This window comes from Crotalus tigris, unplaced genomic scaffold (assembly GCF_016545835.1).
Source record: "Crotalus tigris isolate CLP2741 ecotype Arizona unplaced genomic scaffold, ASM1654583v1 scf7180000024115.3125172, whole genome shotgun sequence".
NCBI lineage: Eukaryota > Metazoa > Chordata > Lepidosauria > Squamata > Viperidae > Crotalus > Crotalus tigris.
Genome location: NW_024100392.1, coordinates 1,784,222 through 1,801,019, shown reverse-complemented (window position 1 = coordinate 1,801,019; position 16,798 = coordinate 1,784,222). Strand labels below are relative to the sequence as shown.

Here is a 16,798-nt window from a genome sequence, read left to right as displayed (position 1 = left end):
TAATGTTTTTGGTTGTTGTTGTTTTTTGGTTTTGTTTTTGTTTTGCTAGCCAACAGCACTGAATTTCCCCAGATTTTTCCCATCCATCTAGTAACCAGACCTGACCTTACATAATTTCTAAATTCAAAGATCAGCTAGGCACTGCCACTTGTAATATGCCCAATCTGTTAAAGCACACAACACAAACATCCCTTTCCATATTATCACAATTGTATGCATGGATAAAAATATTATTTGCATATGGACAGTTGGCCAGAGCTTTGTCTGGTGGCTTTTAAACAACAATAACGGAAACAAAAATTACTGTTCAAAATGATCGGTCTGGTTTATTGTTGTTTAAACAACAATAACGGAAACAAAAATTACTGTTCAAAATGATCAGTCTGGTTTACATGGTTATTCATACTGATCATGATCATGAGTGTTAAGTTTCTTGTGACATATTCCACACATCAAGCAAGATTTTTCTTAGGGAGACAATGGTCTATTTTAAGAAATAACAGGCACTTTCCTATTGACTTGACTCACACACAAAAAAGAGTCCTTTTTTCCAGACACCTATGAATGCATGTGTTTTCTCATAGGCACACAAGCTGTCTTCCGGCTTCCAAAATGTTCCCATACCTTCAGGGTAGGTCTCCCTTATTCTAGGCTTCCTTTTACATTATCTTATGCATACAATTATTGTTGTTTTGATTTGTGTGTTCATTTATTTATAATAAAGCTATGGACTTTTCCTCTGGCCTTTACCATCACATATCCTCCCAATGTACAGCCCTATACTATCCACACTGGGACCTTGTCTGTAAATTGAGATCTGACAAGGGCTGATTTTACAAACCTGTGGTGGACATAAATTATCATCTAAGTGCACAGACAGAATAAGAATTTGAGAATCATAGAAATCAAAGATCAGGATCAACATAAGGATCACAATTTCCTCCCCAGATGATATTGTTCATGAGAAATCAGGATGATGAAACACATTATAAGAGTCAAGAACAGGGTTGAATCTTTTTTTGTTTAGTCATCAGCTATTGATGAATTAAAATTCCTATAAACCTTGGCTACTGAACATGCTAATACAAAAAAGATAGGAACTTAGAGACAATGGAGGAGGTGATGGAAAAGAAACTGGGAAAACAAAACTGTAAATGTTGGGGGGGAAATATAACAGTTGGTAATGTAGTGTGGCTAGTGACAAGAGGACAAAGAATATCCCTGTGCTTCCTCTGAAACATCATCTCTAATCACAACCACTATTGGTCATCTGATTTCATCTCCAAGGTAATGAGCAGTGAAGCTTAATATAATTTGGTACATATTGAACTTGTTCTTGGAAGGCACTACCAGTTTCATGGTATCCATCTATAATTTATATTGATACAGCTAATGAAAATTTATTGAAAAAAATGACTTTAAGACTGAGAAAAAAGTAAAATAACTTGTCCAATGCATGATAAATATGATTTGTATGTTATTTCAAAATGATTATGGTAAGTCATGAAATGAAGTTAAAAAAATTAATGAAGTTTGAATGAAGTTTTGAAAAAGATGGGAGAAATTATAAATATCGTTGTTGGGAAATTTTATGTGATAAAAAATGAATGTTTTACCTAGACTGGTGTCTAGGTATACCCTCCCTTGTGCACCCCCTGCTGTCCATCATTGCACCACCAATTTCTAGGGCTGCTGTTCCCCCCCCCTCCTTCCTTTTGCCCATCGCTTTCTTCGTATGCATCCGTCATCCAGATTCGTTGTTCCTTATTCCCCCTCTTTTTCAGTCATTTCCTTCACCTGCCCATGGCTATCTACTGTAATCTCAATGATTTTTAGGGTCGCTACTCCCCCCTCCTCCTTTTCCCCAACTGTTTATTCGCTCGTGTGTTTCCAACCACCCCATTGTGTTACACACTTTCATTCATTCCCTCTCCTTGTTTCTACCCCAAAACACAACCGTTCTTTCTCTGGAGGGCTGTTGGCAGGATGTGTATCCAATAAAGTCCTCTTGCTTTTTCGCTCCGCTGCTCCTGCGCATGCGTGAGTGCTTCCGAGATGGTCCGTCAAACGGGTCTGAATAATGTCAAATGCATAGGCTCACACTGTAACACAGCCAGGGTGAAAACTGAGGAAAGAAACCATCTCTTCCGGGTCTGTAAGTATAATGGTTACCCAGTTGAATTTGTTAGGCATTGCAGTAGACCACTCAGACCTCGGGAAGATCCACAAACTGACAAAACAACAACTCAACCCGGATGTATCCCCCTGCCATACATTGGCAATGTGTTGGAGGCAACAGCTAGATTGTTATCTTCTTTTAAGTGGCCCATAAACCGGACAAGACATTATGCGCCAGAATCATGCATCCAAAAGACCCCCTCCCCAATGAAGAAAGATCTTCGGTTGTGTTTAAGATCCAATGCAAGGACTGTTCCTGCAACTACGTTGGGGAGACATCTAAGAGGTTAAAGACCAGGGTGCATGAACACATGCTGGCTGTAAAAAGACACGAACAATATTCGCGATGTGGACCCACATGACCAATTTTGGCCACACATTTGATCTTGCTAATGCACAGGTTTTGTCTGGAGATACCACCAAGGGAGGCTGCCTACTTAAAGAGGCTTGGCTTTCCGATGAGAACTCTATAAACCGCCATATAGAACCCTGCCCAGCACACCAAATGCTGAGAACGTGGGAAAAACAATGCCAGGATTCCCAACGAAAGCAACTCATTCACCCTTTACAGGACCAGAGGGATATAGCGATAGAAAAAACAGGGGACCCCCCCCCTTTGGGAGTCTGGACACGAGCAAGAAGAGCAAGAGAGCCAATTAAGGGTGGAGTAGAATTCAATGCACATCTTGCAGAGAGTTTGGTGATGCAAGCGCGAGGATCATGGACGATGGAAGATTGAAGTGAATGGCGGGAAGGAGGCTCTCAACATGCCTTGGGGCACCCCCTGAGAGGGACAACGTCCTCCAATAGAAGAGTGGAGGCAGGAACGGGCATGCCAGAGCCCTCCTGGACAAACATTATATATATATAACCACAACAAGATTATTATATGCGCAAAGATGGAAAAAATAATTTTATGATTTAAAGTGTTATTATTAGATAGAATAGAGTATAGAAAGAAGAGGTAAATCTAAAATTGTTTTTATAACAGCTGTAAAAAAGATTAGAAGCCTCTTCTTTATAACCTTTTTGTTTTTTATTTCTCTTCTATCTTTTTGTATTTTATTTCTTTTTGCACTTAACTTTCTTTTTTATTTCTTCCTTTCTTCCATCTTTAGTTCTAAAATTCTTGTTTTTAAAAGTTTTAATAAAATTATATTAAGAAAAAACAAATTTAATTCCTTTTTATATAGGTCTGAATTCAACAATACTTTATAATATCCTCCCCCATACATATAATGCATATTTTAAAAAATCCCACTGACATGTTATAAGAGTCACTGTAATCCACACTGGATCTTAAACTTGCTACTAAATTGTTTTCAATTAAAAAAAAAGTTGCAAAAGGGCAAGCTAAAATTTGGGAACGCATAAAGCACACACCTTGAAGACAAAAAAGACAAGACAAGACTTGTTGTGAAGAATACTCTGGGATTATGTTACTTTCTACATGGCACCGTTGGCAGAGCAGCACATCAAAATACTAGCCTGCAGCTGTGCAAAAACAGATCCAAAGCAGAGACACCTTTTTCTTTCTCCTCTTCACATCCCACAGCCCCTTGCTCTTGCACGCAGAGCATGCCATGGCAGAGAGAAGCATTGGGCTGAACCCAAGATCAGATTATTTGTATAGTTTACTCATCTCTTGTGTTCTCTCTCCAGCACTCCACCTTAATGACTAATATACCAGTTTCTACTGCTTCATAGGCTGTACTCATATACCTCTACATGCTACACCAGAGATACATATGATTCACAGGTATCCTGAGCATAAACAAAAGGCCTTTGATATGTTTATTTGGTGGGATGATGTTTAAAGTAAATTAAAATTTAATTGTCACTTATTTCTCCAGTAGCACTAATAGCAATAATATCTTGCACTGGTATAATATTGTAAAGGATTTAAGGCACTACCTTTTGTCTATTTATTGCATCTGCAGGCCTTTCAAGAAACCCAAAGTCATCCTCAGTAATCTCTCCATATTGCAACTTAAAGACAGAGGCACAGAAAATATTTCCTTCACATACCTATTTTGTAGAAATAATAAGTCTAATAACAGAAATGGATCTTCATGCTATTACTTGGAAATTTGTCCTTCATAGGTAGAAAGATAAATTTATGGTCCCTCTTCAGAAACCTCCAAAAAGGTTGCAATATTTTTATCAATGCAATAGTATGCTGGTTATAGCCCTTTCAGGTAGTCCAGAGAAGAAGAAGCAACCTCAAGTACTGATGTTATTGTATTGTGACAATTGTGTTGTTACAGAATCTTGCAAGTCTGAAAACACATTTCCCATCCCTTAGTTTTATCTCCTGAAAACTATGGTTGGTCTCTTCTGAGAAGCTTTCTCCACCCAATCCCACCCTTCAGATTTAGGTTTCATTCATCAGACCATTGTCTAGACTGCAGCCCTTCCTCCGTCTCCCAATGTTATTCCCACATACCATTATAGTTGATCTTTGTTGTATTTGGTGTGGGACCTTCAATAAATGTTAATTGATTGATGAATCCAACTCTTCAGTGGATGAATCCAATTATTCGGTGGATAAAGGCCTGACATTATCTGTAGTTTAACTATAATTGCTTACAGAGATTATGATTATAGATCATGATTATAATAAATATGGTCATCCGTATATTGAGAAACTCTTGTGTAAGAACAGTAATACTTGTTATGGCTTTACTCTTTTTTGCCATTCGTTTTTTCCTTTTTTGATTTTTTTGTATTTTTATCCTGCTTAATTAAATAAAATAGATAAATCTAGACAATATACAAATATATGTATGTATGTATATATGAGAAACCCAGGCATATATTATTTTTGTTGTTGCTTTGCTTTCTTTTTTTCTATGTGTATCTATATGTGCATGAGTATGTGTATTTTTTTAAAAAAAAAAATCTTCCATTTATTAATTTCCCATCCCCAAACTATGTCAGCCTAGTCCTCTCTAAAATTAAGGGGAGAGAGAAATTGAAGTTATTAACAAACATTTAAAAAATATTATTCTTTTAATTCAGATGATCCCATTTTAACAAACTTCATAGCAGAAGCTGGATCATGAGACACAAGGATTTAAATATAAGATCAAAATGTTGTAAAAAAAAATCCCTTTTACTCCCAGATAAGCTTTGCTGAAAAGCTTCTGCTTCTGAACTATCTATAGAAGAAAAATTAAAATAAATTATTGAAAAATCAATATCTTCTGTGTTGTGCAAAATATGGTTATGTGCTAATAAAGAAGAATATTGCAGTCAAAGACTAGTACATATTAAAACTCAATAGTATAAAACAAAAGATACACACACAAACAGACACACACACACATATATAAGGCCAAACTGTAAAATTAACTAGGCTTATTGATCTGATAGCACACTTTGCATATGGTGCAGCAGAATTACTGTATATCTCAGGGAAATCCCAACAATAGAAGAGGCTTTTGAGCTGAATCAGAATGGAAACTCAGCTTCAATTTCAAGTTTATATGTCAGCTGCAGGGATAAAATTTCACATGTAATTTTTAATATGAAAATTTGTATACTCTGGTCTTACTCAGAACTGTAAGGCATATTCAGAAAACAGAAATTAATTCTTTGATAAAGACCATGTAAGCAGATAACTTCATCCCAAAGATCTTTGTTTACTTTCAAAATGTTTCTCATAACTCTTACTAATTATTATAGTATTTTCAAGTAATCCGTATTTCATCTGAATCAGTCACAGATTTTTCTGCTTAATCTAAAGCATTATATTTCTGATTGAAATGCTTAAATTTATTATTCAAAAAAGAGCAACTATTTTTATATGCATAATTTCAATCATTCTAAAATTTGTATGTCATGGGAAGTGATTCAGTTTGGTTTTCTTTTTTCTTTTAGGTCTAGGCTAAATTCATCTGAAGATGAGATATAGTCCTTCTCTGATTCAGCAAGCTGCTCTTCATCAAGAAAGGGAAAAAATGTTTTCTCTGTCCTTTTTTTAATGGATCCATAATAATCCATAATGTATTATAGAAGCTACTGGCCAGTAATGTAGACAGGATTTTTTTTCTGTTAACAATTAAGCAGGAAAGGAGTCAAAATAAGCAGTAAGATTATCATGTAGATCAGGGGTGATCTGAAATTCTAATTCTGGATACTGCCATAAACAAATTATAAGTCCAATGTAATATACCAAATTTAAGGCTTAGCATTTCTGAAAGTGAGTCCCACTAAAAAATAAGTAAAATTTAATGAAAACTCAACATATTAGAAAAGGTATGAATTATGTATGATCTTTCAAATAGCAAGGAAATATTGTTCAATCTCAAATAAAAATTCAAAAGATTTCTTAAGATCTTTCAATCTAGTCTGTTTTGGGCCAGATTAAACAGTTCTTTTTGGTATCATAAAATGATGATAATTATTACCTGACAAGGTAATAAACCTCAGAACAAAGCCTTAAGGTTCTCAGAGTATGCTAAGAATCTATAACTTTTAATTGAAATACTAAGATAACCTTTCACTATTTCTCAGTGCTGTAATTTTCTGACTAAGACTATAAAGAATATAGTCTTATTTTTTCTTATTTTATTTTTTTCCAGCTTTTTACATTTCCACTTTTTCTTCACTTTCTATATTTTCTTAAGTTTGCATCAGTCTTTTATTTATAAACTTCAATAAAATGATTGTTAAAAAAGAATAAACGTAATAGCTAATAAAAAAGTTTAAAATACCAATAAAACAATGTAAGAAATCTTAAAAGGAAAGTAGAAGAAGAAATTCAGAGGGATAAAATATGCCATCAATCAGCAAATACATTTAATTAATTCAAATTGATGTCATCCATTTCACACCATCTGATAACATAATACAGGATTCTTAGGAAGAAAACATCTTTCCTTGGAATTGCAACCCATGTTATTTATTTTTGTACACTATTTCAGACACCAGATAGGATTAATGCTACAATAGATATTGAATAAAAACTTGAAGAAGGAAGGAAGGAAGGAAGGAAGGAAGGAAGGAAGGAAGGAAGGAAGGAAGGAAGGAAGGAAGGAAGGAAGGAAATCTTGATATATATCATTTCCTATTGGTAGTAGCAAAATGACAAATACTTAACTTGAATCTGAGGTTCTTTTTTAGCTGTCACAACCCCATCTGCTATTTTTCTGAGGACTAAGTCATGAGAAATTTAAACTACCTGATGAAGTATTTCATTACATGGATTCATCATTTGAGAATTGAGCCCTTCTATGAAGACCTCCCCCTTATCCTTGAAATGATGGATGCTATTATTCTAGGAATGGAGTGAACCTATCACATCTTGGACAATCTCATCTGGCTTTCTAAACATCTCCATTTCAAGCATCTTGATTTTATTCCCCGATTGACTGTCTAAGCATTTCTAGTTCAGTCATTTTGATTTCAATATACAGTCAATATATCACTATTAACAAGCAGATACTCACATATTTGACACTTTGTACAATAAACTGAAATGCATCTTTCCCCTGTTGGCTTTTTAATATGAATAATTAGGCATTCTTCTTCTTTAAGAACTATTTGATGTAAAATGTAGCTTAGCTGTTACACTTTTTCAGAATTTGGTGCCCCAGCTTTCTTCCACAATTGTTAAACTCACTTTGACCTTTAATCTCTGGAAAGAGAAGGTCAATGGGCTCCTCTGCCTTCTTATCTCCTCTGCTAAATTCTCTCACAAATCTTCCTGTTGCTGTTTGTCCTCCCACTCAGTTTCTTTGCAGTATATACTCTCATTTGCCTCTTTTCTTTGCAATGAATTGTTACAGGAATAACTAAATGAACTAAGTTAAGCCTACGTTACCTGTCAGTAGATCAAGTTCCTTGCAATAACTTTTTCTAATCAAGATATATGGGTCTCTTCTCTTTAATATCTACATGAAACCCCTGGGCAGATCATTCAGCGGAGTGGAGTTCAGTATCACCAGTACTCTGATGACATTCAGTTATACATCTCCACCCTTTGCTGGACAGGGAATTCTGTTGCAATGCTGATCAAATGCTTGAAGGCTGTGAGGATCTGGATGGAAAGGAACTGACTTCAACTCAATCCTGGTAAACGGAGTGACTTTGTTTTTGGTCCCTCAAAGTCTCATGATATGTCATTTTTTACTCTGGATGGAGGTGTGCTTCCCCGGAATCAGCTGGTGCACTATTTGGGCATCCTCCTTGATTCACAGCTCTTACTCAAGTAGCAGGTGGAAGCCATGACTGGGGAGGCTTTGCGCAGATTTGTTTTATGCACCAATTGTGGAGGAGGTAAAGATAGCTATCTGCACACTGCAGATGGCCTTATACAGTATAAGAGATAGCTGAACAGCAGTAAGAAGATTAAGAAGAAAGGAGGAAAGCTAATAATAACTAATGCAGTATAAGAACAAGTGATAAGAATGTTAATTATGTTCATAATTCATAAAACCACCAAATAGTTATTTTCATAGGGGACATTACTTTAAATCATAATCATAGGAATAAAATAATGTATCTATCTACTTGAATTAAAAAAAATACTAAAAATAACCATAGTAGTGGATGGTAGTAGTACTTGTGAGAAATATACACATCTGTTGTCTGATAAATTGTCACTTGTAACTTGCTACAAGAAGCTGATGGCACTGGAATGATAGCAAAATGGCACCAAAGTTAGAAATTGCAGTTAAATTAGTTATTGTGGGGCAGATTGCAGACTTTTCAAACATAAAAGTTTAATGTGGCAGCCAAACGTCATGCTATTTCCTTTTGGTTTTGCTCTGTTGTCAACAAAAACTGTCAAGGTGGAAAAATCCAGTGGGAATCAGATTTTTAAAAATAGTGTACAAGAGTAAACAGGTAAAAGAAAGAACTGTCCAATATTTGTAGGCTGCAGATTTTTTTAATACCCCCAATATGAATGGATGTATTAAAATGGAATTTTAATGTAATGAATGTATGAAAATTGAATTAAATAGCCTCCATTCCAAGTGTTTTGGCTTAAGATGGATTATCTGGGAACATTATAGAAATTATTAATTAATTACTATTATTAACATAAATTAACATTAAATTAATATTGAAATTGTGCTTTCCAAAAGATGAAAAGCCTTTGTTGTCAGAAATAATAGATATGTTTCTTTTTAATAATAGGAGTAAAGTAAAAATGCATGCTAGATGCTAGGAACTCGTTTTATACTAAAAAGCAGTTAGACAATATGTAGTACAGGGGTGCAGTGTAGTAGAGCAGGATGTCATTTAAAGGACAGAAATATTTGATACTCATTATGAGTACACAATGAATTAACTGAGGATTGAAAAAAAGAAGAGAGAAATAAAATAAATACATGCAAGTATTTATTTCCAACATGTGATGGTTTCTCTTTTTATTAACTAAAAAGAGGATTCCATCGTTTTTTTTAAGGAATATGCAACCCATAACCAAATGTGGGAGTTTTAGCACATGCTAAAGAGTAAATATAAAATAAAGAGAGTCAGAGACTGTGTTCACACGACATATAAATCTAGACTTACCTTACTACGGCCGCAGTACACAACAAATACTTTGTCACTGGTGGCAATTGTTTTAGTCCACAACAAAGGATCATAGAAGCATACAGTAAACTGTAGAATTACAAGAGAGCAGACATGTCATTTAGTCCAACCATGTAGTGATTGCATCAGTTTTCTTATGATTTGTTGCTACATTTATACATCGAATTGAAAATAAGTAGTGAGGCAGAAGTTGATGAGGTCCATAATTCTAGGTATTTTCATCTTAGTATATTGGATTAGGTTGGATATGTTGTCTAGTACTGCTGTCATCATATCAAGCACAAAGAATCAGGACCATTTATAAGGTTGCAGCATAGAAGATTTATTCAAGCCTATACACAAAATCTGAACAACAAAAGTTGTTCAGTCTAAGTAGTTCAAATGAATATAAAGGTTTATAGCAAACTTATGTTCTCTATAAGAATTGGAACTACTAACAGTCAAAGCAAATTGAATTCAAGGTGGGCTAGAGACTAAGATCCCTTGTGGGTACAAAGGGATTCAAGACTGTATTTGACCCCTCCCTCATGTTCAGCCTCGTCATCTTCTATATTCAACTATATTCAGCTAAATTGGTGCCAGATAAAGATCAACAGAATTCAGGAGTGAGTGGCTTTGGAGCACAGCTTGTGGGAACACAAGGACTCTAAACTGATGACTATTTAACTCTGTCTTCCAGTACTGGAATGTGGTATGGTTAGAGTTAATACTATAGATCAAGGGGATCTCTACTCCCTTTTACAATATGGGGGTGTGAAAAATTACTGATAAGACAGAAATGTTTGCCTAAAATGCATCCTTAAGACATTTTCACACAACTACCAATCTCACTCTCTTATCTGGTACTGTAGTTTTGCAGAAATACATGTGTATCCTCATTAGTTTTCTGTGGGACTAGGTTAGATGAGAAAGGGGATTCAGCTGACCATAAATAAAATTGAAAAATCAGCATTCCAGCAATCACTCACCCTGCTTCTTTCTTGATTGCATCTGGTTTCCAGAGAGAAAAAACAAGGTAGTGATTATTTGGACAGAGAGAGAGAGAGAGAGAGATGCTTGTTAAATTTCTCTTGAAGACAGTCACATTATCTTGCTACCTGATGTACAGAGAATTTTCAGGAGCTGCAAGGCAATATGGAATGAAACTCAATCAGGAGAGTGAGAAGAATTAAATCACTTCTTAATAAGTAGCTGTTTGACCAGGGAAAACTAGACCTCTTTGAGACTAAATCAATTCCCTTCTAAGCTAATTGAACAGCTTGAACAATTGAACATTTTTCCATGTTACAGTTTTCATGACTTGCTTGTCCTCTGCCCCTAACACTCATTGCTCATTGAAGCACATCATGTCACTGTGGCTACAGAGATGAAAAGGACATTTAAGCCATGAAGTTCAACCCTAGCTCACTGCAGGAATTTGAAGCCACCCCAATAGACAGCTGGATATGTTATAATATAAGTAACTGGCACTTTGAAGTCAAAACTAGTCTTTTGACCAATATAATGTTTGTCTTTTTTTTTTGACAAACTTTGCCTTTTAACTGGGGAGAAGAAGAAATGTACACAATGATTTCCTCCTTGACCGAATATTTTTAAGATAATGTTCTAGACTGGAGTGGGTAGACAGAACAACAAAATAACAGGGTTTGAAGGGATCTTAGAGATCTTCTAGTCCAGCCCCCTGCTCAAGCAGGAAACTCTGTACTATTTCAGACAAATGGTTGTCCAATCTCTTCTTAAAAACTTCCAGTTGTGGACACTCATAGCTTCTGAAGGCAAGTCTGATCAATTGTTTCAACTGTCAAGAAATTTCCCCTTAATTCTAGGTTGGTTCTTTCCTTGATTAGTTTCCATCCATTGTTTCTTGTCCTGCCTTCAGGTACTTTGGAGCAGAATTCCCCAACCTTTTCAGCTTTGCAGACTGGTGGTGGGACAGGGGATATTTCTGCATGAGCAGCAGGAAAGCACACATGCGCACACAGCTCCATTTGCATGAGCTGAGATCATGCATACCAGTTGCGTGCACAAATGGAGCATGTGCACACGTGGTTGCTTACTACTTACAAACATAGGGATGCATGCACACACACGCACTCACCCACCCCTTCCGCAGCCTGGTTCTTAATGGTTCAAGGCCCGATAGTGGGCTGCAGCCTGGGGGGATGGGGATCCCTGCTTTGGAGAATTCGTTGAATCCTTCTTCTTTGTGGCAGCCCCTTAGATATTGGAAGACTGTCACCCCTAGACCTTTTTTTTTTCATTAAACTAGATATACCAAAATCCTGCAATCATTATTCATATGTTTTACTCTCCCAGTTCCCTAATCATCTTTGTTGCGCTTTTCTGCACTCTTTCTAGAGTCTCAATATTTTTTTTATATTGTGGCGACCAAAACTGGAGCAATATTCCAAGTGAGACCTTACCAAAGCATTATATAGTGCAGAGCTTTTCAACCTTTTCACCCATTCTACCACTTTTAGGATATGGCAACATCCGAGTACCACCAGTCGCCTAGCAAGGTGTCAAAAACTTGATGACCAAAAAAAAGGGGAAAAAGTGATAAAGTACAGGTAGTCCTCAACTTACAACAGTTCGCTTAGTGACTGTTCGAAGTTACAATGGCATTGAAAAAATGCCCCCCAACACACAGCCGAGCAAGACACCTGCCTGCCTGCCCGGCTGGCCGCGCTCTTCCTCCTGTCCGAGGTTTTCATTGTTGTGAGCATTTCTGTTGAGGATTGGCAGTGGGGGTGGGGGAGTGGGGGTGTTTGGTTTTTATTCCCTCCATCTGCTGGGAGGTTGCAGCAGGTTTTGGTCACTTCACATGACCCTGGGACACTGTGACCATCATAAATATGAATCAGTTGCCAAGCATCTGAATGTAAATCATAAGACCCTGGAGATGCTGCAACATTCCAGCTGATTGGCGCTTCTTCTGGGTTCAGAAGAAGCACCAGAATCAGTGCTGCTTTCCAGCTAATTGGTGCTTCTTCAGGCCTCAGCAGAAGCACCAGGATCAGCGCCGAGCTCCAGCTGGAACCTGGCGCTGATCCTGGCGCTTCCGCTGAGCCCTGACAGCCCTGCAGCTCCAGCCATCTCTTGCTCAGGCTTGTGCGGTGCTGCCACTGGTTCAGCTCATTCCCCTCCCTGCTACCACTTTTCTAGGATGGTCGTGTACCATCTGCCAAGTGCCAAAGTACCACAGGTGGTACCCGTACCACTGGTTGAAAAGCCCTGATATAATGGTACTTACACCTCAGGTGATCTTAATTCTATCCCTCTGTTAATGCAAAATAGGGCTGCAAGGGCTTTTTTTGGCAGCTGCAGCATACTGCTGGCTCACATTTAATGATTGTCCACTAGGACTCCCATATCCCTCTCACAGTTACTACTATTGAGGCAGGTATCTCCTATTCTGTACCTGTGCATTTGGTTTTACTTGCCTAAATGTAGAACATTACCTTTCTTATCACCTTTTTTACCCTTCTTGACCCCTCTTTGAAATCCCTTTACTCTCTTCTCAGTATCACTGTTAAAAATAATGGCACATTGTTTTACCAGGCTAAGCCAGCTAGCACTTTAAATGTGTAGTGGCATACTTTGAAAACATTTTTAAAAATAGAACTCTCCTCCCCCCCCACACACACACACACCTCTTCCCAGCACTCTTTCCTAAAATCAGGAAAAATGGGTCAATTACTTTGCATCATTTCTAAGTCCATTGTGGCTTTTAGGCTCATCCCAAAAGTGTGGCCTCTAATTACCAAAAAAAAAAAATGCTCTTGAAAAGATAGAGAAAACAAAGAAAGAAATAGAATCTGTTCACATGAAACATTTCACCAGGTCAAAGGAGAAAGTTATGTTCCCATTTTTCTTTTCTGCCTCTTGCAACTATGGTACATGAGAAAATAGATGGATTAGAAGTCCCAACTCTGTCCAGACAGATAAGAATTTGGATTAGATTATGGATTGCTTTATTTTTTAACTGGAGAGAGCAAGGAACTGACAGCTTCCAGTCTTCTTTGATGCAATTAGATGGACTTTAAAAGGCTGCTCCCAGGTTGCCTAGGCATATGCAACCTTTAATAAAGTCCTTTATTATTCTGCTATCCCACAACAAATGGCCCTACAATGGCCAGTAAAGCTCCACCCCAAACTTTCCCAAAGGAGCCACCCACAGTCAGTGCAACACACTCCCACAAAAGCCAATAGTCACCAGAGCTGATTCACAAGGCAAGAAAGAAGTCCGTAGACCAAAACCAAGGTGCAAACAAAGCAAAGTCCATAAGTCATAAACAAGGTTCAAAGTCCATAAGACAAGGTCCGTAGTCCACAAGCAAGATTTAAAATCACAAGGCAGAAACACAATCCAAAGCAGAGTCTACAAAGGCTGGGGAAGCGCATGGCAAAGCAAAACAAATGTTCCCAACAAAGACACTCCCCCCTTGGCCTCTGATCAAATCAGCTCAAGCCAATTGTTCCTCATGAGGAGGGGTGGGGTGACCTTCTCGCCAGCAGCCTCACAAACCTCCTTTGAGCTTTCCTCCACTCCACCCTCTGGGCCATTAGATCAAATGGGTGAGGCAGCTATTCCTCAACAGAGGGAATATGCTGCCTTTCATCCGCACTGCCTGTCTGCAGCTGATCTTCCTCTGTTTTTGAGGGCAGTACTCCCCCAATGCTGGAGCTGGGGACTGGGACAACATCATCCTCAGCCCCTGGAGTCTCCAGACATTCCAGGGGAAATGTACCATCCCCGTCCCTATTCCAACTCCTCCTCCTCCTCTGAACCGGAATTCAAGGTAGCCATGACAGTCCCCCTCTGACTAGAAAATTCACTGCTGCTGCCCACAGGTACCTTGGGGTATATTTACTTAGCCAAAGAAGCAGTGTAATAAATTTATCTTAGCATTAGTTTGGAAAATAGAAGCTCTAAAGCTCTTGTGATGCCCTCTCCCTTTTTAGCCAGAAAAAGTAGCAGTTGCAGTTGCCTTTAATCTGCCAGGCAAATCCCAAAACAAAGATACAAAGATAAAACATAATCTTCTCAAGAGAAATCTTTTATCGCATTGCAACACCACAACCAGAATCTCTCCTTTAAAAAAATCACATCTAGAAGATCTTCATATGTAAGATGTTTGAGCCCCACAAGGCAAAGTGCGATCTTTCTCTCCGGACTTCCTGTCCTATGGATATGAGAAGTCCGGAGAGAAAGATCATTCTTTGCCTTGCCTCGTCACAAATGTACACATCTAAAGTACCTCACATCAAAGCCTATCACTACATGACCAAAGTCCATATTATTACAAGTACTTCTATTCTTAGCTTTCTTAGGCAGGACAAGAAGCAATGGATGGAAATTAATCAAGAAGAAAAGCAACCTAGAACCAGGAAGAAATTTCCTGACAATTAGAACAATTAATCAATGGAACAATTTGCCTTCAGAAGTTGTGAATGCTCCAACACTGGAAGTTTGTAAAAAGAGATTGGACAGCCATTTGTCTGGAATGGTATAGGGCAGGGGTAGGCAATCTTGGCTCTTTTATGACTCGTGTTTCATATTAAGATTTGACAGCGTTGCACTGTGCAGTAGTGGTTCATAATGCCATAGTACATGAACTACAGGGGCAGCAGTCACCTCATACTCCTGAAATCCAGGAATTAAGGTTGAAAAGCAAGAAGCTGGCTCAGGAATTCTGGGAGTTGAAGTCCATGAGTCATAAAAGAACCAAGGTTGCCTACCCCTGATATAGGGTTTCCAAACTCTGCATAACCCTTTGATCATTATACTCCATGTTACACAATAGAATAAATTACCCTCTGCTTCAAACAACTGCCCAGTGTGTTTATTTACCTGGTCACAATTGGACCAAATGAAATTCTTCTAATAATTGCTATCTTCTTGTTAACCAAGAAACTGAAGGTTCTCTTTGGCTGTTGTAGCACAGACACATGCTAGCAATAAGTATTTCAACTATACCTATAATTTTATCACCTTTGATGGACTTTTGATAAAGCAAATAAATATTGGGCCCAGGTTCATGTTATAGTGCAGAAGATTCTTAAAACTAACATAAAATTAAAATCTGAAAAATTTATTTTAGGATTACTATATAAGGAATTGTAAAAAAGATTTGTTCTGGCAGTGATCAATGCTTCCCTGCAGGAGGGATGATGCCCCAGCCTTTTAAGGAGACTGTATTCTGCCCTCTTTTTAAGAGAGGATTCCACTCTATTAGATAATTTTTGTCCTGTCTAAACTTCCCTTCCTGGGGAACATTGTTGAGAAGGTGGTTGCACTAGAGCTCCAAAGTTCCTGAATGAAATAGATTATCTTGACCCTTCCATGTGAGAGTCAGGTGTGGATATGGCTCAGAAATGGCATTGGTTGCTCTTTTTGATGATCTATGATAGGAGGGGGATAGGGGTGCATGTGTCCATCCACATTATCAGCCGTTTGATATCATCAACCACAGTATCCTTCTGGAGCAGCTTTGGGGATTGGATTGGAGGCAGTGTTGACCTAGTTCACTTCCTTTTTCTATGGCCGATTTCAGTCAGTGTTGATAATAAGCAAGAGGTCCAGCCCTTGCCCCCTGCTTTGTGGGAATCTTACAGGATTCAGCACTTTCTCCACTTTTGTTTAACATCTACATGAAGCCACAGGGTGAGATCTTCTACCATAGGTTGAGATATCAATATATTTACGAACAGGTTTTTTTTGTCATAGAACGCCCAGAACGGAGTTCCGGCACCTTTTTTTGGATGAAACCTTGTAGGGTAGGCAAGGCGGGTTTTATGACGTGTGTGAGTTTTTTTGGTTTTTTTTTACAAAAAAAGCACTGCTTACGAACACCCAGCTATAAGTCTGTGGTGAATTAAGAAATGCCACGACCTCTTTTCACAGTGCCTGGAGGCTGTTAAGGATTGGATAGAGAGCAAGAGGCTGAAACTGAAACTTGGTAAAATGGAAAGGCTCTAGGTTTGGAGCTCTTTGGTCCATGGAGGATTGCACTGTCCCAAAGAGACCCAGTGTATAATCTGGGAGCATGTGGCAGTCATTGCTGTGGTT

General features: G+C 37.9%; 1 long non-coding RNA gene across 1 annotated transcript in view; it reads right to left on the bottom strand.

Annotated features, from left to right (window-relative positions):
- The window catches only part of LOC120298574, a 42,743-nt gene extending 31,260 nt beyond the window's left edge, over nt 1-11,483 (bottom strand). The window contains exons 1-2 of the long non-coding RNA XR_005554144.1: nt 10,695-11,483; nt 9,706-9,795 (exon numbers count right to left, since the gene is read on the bottom strand). This is a non-coding gene — a long non-coding RNA (uncharacterized LOC120298574). The remainder of the gene's footprint in view (nt 1-9,705; nt 9,796-10,694) is intronic.
- Nucleotides 11,484-16,798: the final 5,315 nt, after the last annotated feature.